The following is a 10230-nucleotide window of genomic DNA, read 5'->3' as shown; positions in this document are numbered from 1 at the left end:
GTGTTGTGGCTTTTGTTTTGTTGTGACACTTCTGGGCCACCGTACAAATCACACAGCCCTGCAAACATCTTATATACGAGCAGTTTGCATGATTTTATATTGTAGACGGCTCCAGCATGTATCGAAGCTCAGAGCTTGACAGATCCACTGTTGTTGGGTAATCGCTGGTCATGGGAGGAGTTTGGTTCACGGTCAGCTGCCAAAAATCCAGCCACATGATTTCAAGTCGATTGTGTTCCTTTCTGTGTGAACTCCCAAAAAGTTAAAGTTCAAACATCCACAGTTCAAGTGAATTACATGCCATCCAGCTCCGTGAGAAGCCCGAGGCAGGGCCGCGCTCATCCCCATCCCTGGCAAAGACACACCTTTGTCTCATAATTGAATGCGAGACAATAGGCAGGGTTATTATCTCAATTTTACTCCCCCCGCTTCCAGACACACACATAAACACACTTTCCCCTGCAAACTTCACAGAAGTCCCTTAGTCATAATTGTCCTCCACCAATGGAGCGGGGAATTTTCTTTCTCCCCCTCTGTCTCACAAAGGCGTCCCGTCACTCAGATTTGCCACTTATCAAATCAAACATGGCACATAAAATGGGCGTCTTTGTCAGCAGGCTCTGCGTGTGGGAGAGGAGGGGAGGAAAATAGAAGGTTATTCATGTCGCTGTCGGTGAGGAGGTGTAGGGAAACAGGGCCTTCCTGCCACTGCTGTAGACTAACTCACCATAATCCCATCAACAGGGGTGATTTACTCGACTTATCTGTCTGCTTTCTTTATACAAGAGCGTCAGTGGTGGTGTCGCTTTTGATTGACTGGCTTACACGCCGCAAGAATCTGAACCATCCATATTAACCTTTATTCTTTCTATACTGAGTGCAATTTTGTTTTAAGAAATCCTACCAGTATAAAAGGAAATCACAGGAAGGCAAACCACTAAGTCTGGGTCAGAAACTAGTTCTTTGAAGCTAATTCAAAAAAAAAAAAAAGGTTGGCTAATTTAGACCTTGAAAAACTGAGTCAACTCTGAGTGCTGCATTAACTTTTTATGATGCATACTTTGCTGTGCAGACGTCAGAATTCCTTCTCCTTCCTTGCCTCCAACATCTTAATAAATCTGTATAACTGCCAGTTGCACATTAAACTGCATATCTCTCCGTTTGAAGCCGTCGGACTTACGTAGCTGTACTGACCAAGAAAAAAAAAAAAAAAAAAAGAGGAGGATGAGAAAGGTGAGACACCCGCCGGTGACCTTTCTGAACGGTGTGATGTGGAACAGCTCAGCGAAAAGGGGGGAAAAAAACTCTCAACATACTGTAAATCTAAGGGGCCCCTCTCTCTCTCTGTTTCTATGACTCTCTCGCTCTTTTTCTCTTACATGCAGGCCCCTGTCCTGGCAGCCTTGGAAAATGTCAGGCCGTGGACTGGCAGAGGATGAAGGCTTGTGGGCGGCGGAGGGGCGGGAGGAGGCTCGGGGTAGGAGGAGGAGGAGGGGGCGCCTTGAGGCAGGGGCGGAAGAACGACGTTTCTGAGGTTTTCAGACACCATATTTGTCTAACATTTCTACCCATTTTGAACAAGTTCAGTCACAGTTCATGAAACAGAGCACCTCCATTTACCGGCCTCCTTCTGACAAGCCCGTGCTTTATGCCGGGGCCTCGTGCTCGCAGTTCTGTTGGCAGCGAGAAGGAGAACGTGTGGGTGAACGCACAAAATAGATCATCCTGAAATTGTCCCTTTAAATGTGAAATTCAGTTGGCGCCCAATTTAAGCGCCAAAAAAAAAAGTCCATCTCTAAGGCTGCCCTAAAGAATAAGCCACTGAGAATTAGACAGTTTCACCCAACCTAACAGAACCTTTGAGTTTGTAGCTTGATGTTTTGATTTTTGTGAGGCACATGTTGCTCACCTTCACATCTGGCCGTCATTTTTAGCATAAAATTCTGGAAAAAAAACCTGGCTGTCCAACTTAACAGATCATTCAGCAACCACAGAGACTGATGTTTCCCTCAGGAACTGGTGGAGACCAAAACAGAGAATAAATGAGAGGGATTTAGATTCAACAGGTGGCTTAAAATGTTGTCCTCTGGATGCGTAAAGAGCTGTTTTTGTTTCACCCGTTTTAATTCATTAGTCAGATTGGCTATAAAGAAGGATAATATGTCAGTGTTGTGTTTTCCAGCTGCTCTACTGTCTCCAAGCAGCCAACAGTTCCATTAACATACAGCTTTATGTTATTAAAGAGAAGTTATTCAAAACTTCCCTATTTTACATCATCAGCATACCTTCTATGTATATACACTGTACAGTAAGTGTACATATGATCAGAGTGCAGCAGCACATCGCAGTCTCGCAAACATCTCTTGATAAACTCTGCTGATTTATGCCTTTAATTAAAGCCTGACCATTGATGCAGAGGTCAGTCCAGTGTGTGCCAGTGTGGCGCTGCAGCCTATGATCCATCACAAGAGGTCTGGTCAGTCCTGGATGGGGCAGACATCATGAAAGAAGGAGAGAGCAGGACCAGTGGTTACCAAGAAGACAGAGACACATAGTGACAGAGAGGAGAGCGAGAGGGGCACCGCCTGGCTTTATGACCAGGGCGGGCAAAGGGGAGCAGGGTGGGTGGGTGGAGAGACATGGATCAGAGGCACTGACGCCTTCAGACAACAATGCTCTGTTTCCCTGTAATCCTGTGATTCATCGGGCTCAATGGAAGACACTTGATAGGAGATGATAATGAAACTTCAACCCCAGACAGCCTGGCTGCCAGGGGCTTTTCCTCACCAGGCCAACAGCTACTTTATGCACGCTGTCTGACCGGACTGCTCGCCTTTAATTCGCACATTTGCTCTCACACAGGGCGGTTCTGCCCAGTGATGAGCTCATTCAGTCCTTAGGGGAGTCATTTTTAAAACCGTTGCTATCACCTCATTTCAGGAGTGAAGGTGGGTTTGACTAAGTGTGTGTAATTTATGCTACCTGCTCAGGGTTCAGCAGCTCTCCTGGGTTTGAGGCAGTTTACGGTCATTTGCAAAAAAATGTTCGGCCAAAGTACAAGAATGCTGAACTTTCAGTCCCTCGTGCAAAGTAACCAACGACAGTAAAACTGCACCTGTGAGAATACATCTGCCCGAAGAAGAGAACCGGGCAGATCAGGCATTTATTGCAACATAACTGAGGCACAAAAACAGAAATGTGAACCGTTAAGGAGGGTTTGGTTTCAGATTTGGCAGTTACAGTTTGTTAGGTTTGAGGACTGCTACTGTTTACATGAAATTCTGAAAACCCTTCAAATGTTAGAGACATATATACATTACACTTCTGATCATGTTTGAGTTCAAAATTCTCAATGTGTGGGAACCTCTTACTTCCAAGGTTTATAAAATACACTTTCCATCTGAGCTGTAGGACCATTGTCACTGTGACATCATCCACTGGTTTGTGACTGTTTTGAAGCCTCAGATTTTGAATTAGGTTGTTGCCATCTTGGTCATTTGACCAGACATGAGGGGTGACAGAGACCCTGAGGACCCACAGCAGTACGTTAGCAACCAGTCAACCACAATGGAGCCCTGCCCGAAACCTGTTTTATCATCTATTTTTCTATAAATAGGACCAGAATTTAGAAAAATTAAAATCCTGCCATATTCAGAAAGATTTTAAACTAGTGACAGTCCATAAACTCATTAGTAAAAGGTTTTCTGAGGTAATAATTCATTTGAGAATTTGGATAATTTTTTCAGAAACTGTCAGAATTTTTATTTGTATTTTTTTGCAACCAGAGGAGAAAAAAAATGCAGCTTTAACCCTTTATAAGGCAATCACTGAAATACTTGGAAATTTAATATTTCAACCCTGGAGTGAGGCTGCACTTTTTAAAAACTTTCATATTTAGACTGCACATCAAAGTTAAAGCAGTTACCACATATGATTCCTCACACACTTAGGGTTAAAAAAATAATAATACGTGGATAAATTATTGTAAAAAAATACACATATAAAGATCGGAAATGAACATGTATTTCCAAATCACCAGTTATACTTACAGACATTCTGACACTTGGTCAAGATATCTGTCTTGCTCACTCATGATTGGTCAGAGGTCACAGTGACTGTGTTGTGATGCAGCCTGACCTTCGTTGATTGGCTCAATGAAGTCATGTGATTCTGCCCCCTACCATTTTTAAAGTCTGCGGAAGTAATACACTGAATAAAGTTATGGATACCAGTAAATTGTTGGAAACTTTCGGGATAATATACATCTAATCTAGTCTAACCTTTAATGGATTTCTATATTTGAGGACCACATGACTTTTGTTGTATGTAGCTGATTGAAAGAAAATACATTAGATGTTAGTTTGAATAGGTTTGGATTTTTCAAACACACATTTATAAAGCTTTAGGCCTCGTCCACGCGTAGCAGGGTATCTCACAAAACCAAGATATTTTTCTACGATTTGACCTGTCATCCACACGAAAGCGCAGATTTACAGCATTGAAAACAATCCTTTCAAAAACCTTCGACCAAAGCGAAGATCTGCGAATCCTCCATTTATGTGTCTGCATGTAGACATCAATAGCTGGGGTTTTAGGTTTCAAAACATCACTGCCTGCGACAAAATATGTTCTTTACATCACAGATGCGACCTGTGTTTACATTTGGAATGGGTGCCCTCGAAACTGTGTCAAAACTTGTCCAGACCCAGATACCGCTACAAGAACACAGGTGAAGGACGACGTTAAGGACGGTTGTTTTCCACCATCTTGCCATTCCACGTCCGAGGCATGTTCTCCATCAAAGACACCGATGCTGGTTTTGGGTCAGACCGGGATGCACTTCCAGCTGGTGGGAGAACTTTGAGACAGAAATCATGCTCCTGGAGGAATGGCGCGACAATTTCCGTACGTCCCGGTCGTCGCTCCTGTCGTCAGAGTTATTACATCCTCACATAGAATATGAATGTGCTTAACAACACACTGATGTGGTTAGGTGTGGATGAATTCTTTTCTTTAAACGAGGTGGTGTGTATGTTAAGTTTTTTCTAGATGGGGGGAGGATGTTCGGTTTTACAAAAACCCTGCTACGTGTGGACAAGGCCTTAGTTATTTCTGAAAATCACAGAACTTCGCCACGTAAACGCCTGACATGAATCAATGGAGGTGTTTTTGCAGACATTTACATGTTCGCAGTGTTGTTAACTTTAAACTTACCACTGGCTGTAATATTTTATGAAAAACTGTGATTGCCAACACATATATAGTAAACTGATTTATGCCTTTTTCCCCTGCAGCAGCTTTCATGCTCAGCCTCATATAAACCCATAAAGTAGCTTTTACACCGAATAAATGTCAGCCAAATTATGAAAACAACAGCAGCCACAGGTAGTTAATACAATAAGAAGGCTTACTGCTGTTTAGTCATCAGTTCTTTAACATTAGCAGGGGGAAATAAGAGGCGCGCAGCGAGGGGTCGGCTCCCCTCGGCTATGTGTGTGGCGGCATTAGTGCTTAGGGAGGCGTCCAAGTTTCTCCGCATTCTGCACGAGGGGGACGTGAGGGTTTTGCCAGAGACTTTTCACGGTGAGAGAGTGTTCCAGTCCAATGAAAGTAATATGTTGTAGGCGGTAAAGGGAGGGGGGAGGGAGAGGGGAAATATAAATCCACTGTTGTTTTACCTCCTTCAGGGAAAATCCATTGTTTTCCTCTGGTGCCTGGCTGATGGCGAAGCTAAAACACACACACACACACACACACACACACACACACACACACACACACACACACTACATGCACATATCTGAAGCTTTCACCTACATGCTGAAATGCATTTATATAATACATATGCATGCATAAGTTCATACAAGCCCGTTTTGAAATGCTCAAACACGTACAGTACGTGCTCTGCAGCAGAAGTACACACACACACACACACAGCTCCAGAGCTCGAGTGCAGCCCAGCAGAGTGTGGTGTGGTGGTGAGAGGTTTGGCTGCAGCTTCACAGAGGCTCTGCTTAAATCTGGTTCAGTCCCGAAGCACAAACCCTCCTCTAAATGTCTCTGCAGCCTTGTCATCAGTCTCTTCCTTCCGAACACTACGCTGTAATAAGTCCTGCAGCGTCCCTCCCTTCCATGCAGCGCGCCACCACCACCACTCCCTGTTCAATACACACTGATGGCGACGCTGGTGAAAAGCTGGAGTTTGCGTTTGTGCGTGCAGATTCAGTCGAAGCCTCCACATCATCAGGCCTCCACACCCTATCCCAGTTTCTCTGATGCCTTTCTCAACTCTCAACCTGCAATTATTTGTACTTCTTCACTTTTTTTTTTTTTTTTTTTAGACGTGAATGGAAAGTAAGGAGTTGGCTGAATGAACAATGACCTTATATTTGTTCTTTAAATGGCTCATAAATCGACAGGAGACTTCAGCGTGTTTGTTTTTTTCAATAGTAGGGAACTTTGAGTGTTTCCACTTTGCAAAGATAGCAGACTAAACATGATTTTACAGACTGTTGTTTCCCCTTCATTCAGCCTCAGTTTGCTTTATTATTGTTCCTCAGTAATACTTCTGTAATGGTGCCAACATAAATCAAACTGAATGTCTGTTGTAAATAGATAGATAGATAGATAGATAGATAGATAGATAGATAGATAGATAGAGCACAACCACGGCCAGAAGAAGAGAGAACAGTGCTATAATGCCATAAATCATAAAGAACAACAAACAAATGTTCAATTTTTTTCTTTCATTTGTGGCCAGACCAGGTTACTACAACTTCCATGTCCATCGTGTGTACACAATCATTTTATTGTGAGTGGCACAACCTCCTTATCATCAGAATTTGATTTATTTGGTCTGATAACATTTAGAAAGTCTGTAAAAGACATATGATTATTTTTCCTTCATCACATTCATGTGCATGAGGAGAAAAGAGAGAGTTTGTCGGTTTGGCCAGCAGAGGTCTCGGCTCAGCAAAGCTTTTTACCGAGTACACAACTTCCAAAGGAATGGATGGGCAAGTTTTTTTTCAATGAAGGATCGTCTTCTCCTTCAATAAATCCGTGCAACAAGCTATGAGACTTAACTGAGGGTTAAAATCCCCACTAGAAATACCCCCTTGGACACATGCATTCATTTATATCTATCAGAACAAATGTCTCTGGTACACATAAAGTCAGGATGTTTTCATTACCACATCAGGGAGTATGTGTTTCATGAAATATGTTTACTTAACCAAGATTTTATTTGTGAGGAAATCATAGAAGGTTGCAGCTAAAAGGGTCTAAAAAATATTCCTATTTAATTAAATGGTGGCCCTCCCATATAAACACTCTCAGTCACACTGGAGGATAATCAGCCAAGATCCAGAGGTACTGACCAACCACGGAGCAATACCACCAGGATTTACTGCTTGAAATGAACCCTCACACTTCAAAGTGAGCGGAGAGAGGGTCCCACCACTGATGGTGAGGGAGGAAGAGGGTTTTCAATAATGTTAAGCTTGTTACAATTATCAGTGATGAACAGATGCAAACATTTTGGATGAGGTTAAAAATAAGCCCTAAATTGAAGGGAGATCCTGACATAAGTTGGTAATGCCACAGGGTTTCACAGACATGCTAAACTGTCTGCGCCTACGGATCTGACACGTCAGGCGCTGGCTGCCATTTTGGGTCAAAGAGGATGTGTCACTTCTCCGTGCTCACCGATCCGCCCTGTGGCTTTAATGAAACTGCCTGGTGTGCTGTGATAGAGCCATGTCAGGGATGTTGGGTGACAGAGGTTAAAACCGCGGCATGTTTACTCGAGCTGGGGCCAAATCTCCTCTTCCTCAGGATAAGACTGGAGAGGTGGCGCCTGCCAAGAGCTGCGGCTCTTCCATACAGACTTCATTCCAGTCAGAACTGGAGACGAGACCACCAATTATTTTTATTCTGGGTGATTTGGGTTTCTTGGGGTCAGAATAGAGGAGGGGGAGGAGTTGGTTGGATTGGCTTAATATAAATCCAAGAAAGTATGCATTCTGCATCACTACAGAGAACTCGCTGTCTTTTTCTTATTCTCTGACTAAAGTCCTTTAATCTCCTCTGATCTGCAATACCAGCAGTTAAGTCAATCAATGCATTCAGTGCGTCTTCTTTTTTAGCAGAAGGACTAAGAGCTAACGCATGTACTCTCCTTTATCCCCTGTTTGTCTGGTTAGAGCAATTTGCTGACTTCAGTCCTTCCAGGGACAAACCAGGATGTTGCAGGGAGAGGCCTGACCAGCCTCAGGGCAAGGAGGAACAGACAGATGGAGGAAGGGAGTGCTGAAAGAGAGGTGTGTTTACTGTTGGTCTTGCTGTCAGGCCGTCAGTAAACAGGAAAAGGGCCGTTCTGTCGAGCCGGAGTGTTCATTAAAGCCACGGTTAAGTCGCATCCGGGACCGTCCGGGGGATTTCCTGCATATGGTTAGCTAAGTAGCACAGGGAGACAAAGATGGCAGAAGGAAGGGAAGGAATGAGCACGGCGCTGCCAGCTGTCCACCAGCACCAACATCAGAACTGTACCATTTGGTGCCATGTTGGTCTCCACTCCCTGACCCAGGCTGAGTACCGCAGCCAACTTTCCACTTCAGTTTCAAAGACCTCTGGCCTCAAACTGGCACTCAGACACAGATTCATTCTCTTCATTCATCCGTGCACAAAAGAAAACTGAGGTAGGTGTAAGGGTGCCAGCGCTGACATATAAATGAATGAATTTAAAAAATCTGAAAAGCTCCCTCTCTAGACGTGAGGTCAACGGCCTCGGACTCATGAATCCTGACAGTCGAAGCATGATGCAATGGACACAGTGGTGCCTTCTCGGCATTCGAGCTGGAAAGTGATGAGGTGGGGGCCTGTGGAGCAGAATATGGAGCCGATTGTAATATCAGTGTGCAGGTCCTGAGGCTTCCTTGAAACTATGATTGCTAATCTAGATTGGAAACAACATCTTGGTAAGAGAGGAAAATTCAGGATCTCCTGTATAACTAAGAATTTATATATGTGCCATGTTGCCAAGAGACAGTGCAATCCAGCTTTTTAAACCTGGGAGGTGGTTTAAGATACACTCTGGCCAGATGTTAAAGATGTGTAAGTGCATCTGTTCATCCACATACCTGATCTTCTGTCCTTTAAAACATCACTATCAGTCTGTGTTATCTTGTCCGTGAGCCTTCTTCTTACCACTTTAAAGCAACACGACGGAGACTTACAGAAGACAAATCTGGTAAATAAGGTGTAACATATTTTTAGATGAACCACAATCAATCACGATCTGTCACCACTGTGATCAGACAAAAATTGGGGAAGCAATAGTATGAATAGAAAACGACTGAATCACTGTAGTCATGCACCAAGAACAGAAGACAAAAGACTTGAAGTGAAAGCTGAGCCTATAACATACATAAAACGCTGTTAGACTGGCCAGGTAGGGCTTAAATAACCCATATGTGAGTGGTTTAGTCATCAATGTATCTGATAAATAGACATTAGCTAAAACAATTTCAGCTACGTGCTTCAGTAGAAGGACTTATGATCCTTCCTATCGCTAAACTGAGGAGGGACTCTACAACATCACTTATCATGTACTCATAATGCAGTCCTGAGATGCATTTTACCACCACTAACACTTTGAGTCCTGGGTGGTCACAGGCCATCAGCCATGTGGTTAAGAGGTGAGAATCAATACCTGGAACTCCCCATTGATCAGGTAGAACTGAAGAAGCCTCTTGGATGAACAACCAAGCATCTTCAAGAACCAGAAAGTCGATTTGCCTTCCACTGAAATACTTAAGATCACCTGGATGACTGACAATCTACACATATGGTTAAATTACAGGCAACTAGAAAACAGATTTTTATCTTGATTTTTCCTGCATATCTGCATGTGTCGCAAAAGATGAAGCACACACTGCCAGACTTTATGGGTGCTTGGTGACACCCTGTGTGCGGTATACGTGGTGGACATGCACATTGTCAAGCTTGTCTAAGTTTATTGCGTGCAGAGATGAACACGTCTGGAAGTGGCAGCTGTCTTTATCAGGTTTGGGGGAGTCTGTAGATAAAGGCTCTCTACTGTGAGGTGTTACTGAGCTTCCACAGACTGACAGTAGCAACCAGCATCTCGTTTCCCTTGTCTTCTCCCTCCTTATGCTCCTCCATCGCTCTTTCCTCAGTCCGGCACTCCAGCTTCCTTTCATATCTCTG

This window comes from Stegastes partitus, unplaced genomic scaffold, assembly GCF_000690725.1.
Source record: "Stegastes partitus isolate 25-593 unplaced genomic scaffold, Stegastes_partitus-1.0.2 Scaffold516, whole genome shotgun sequence".
In the NCBI taxonomy this organism is placed as follows: Eukaryota; Metazoa; Chordata; class Actinopteri; family Pomacentridae; genus Stegastes; species Stegastes partitus.
Note: the sequence above shows the minus strand (reverse complement) of the source record.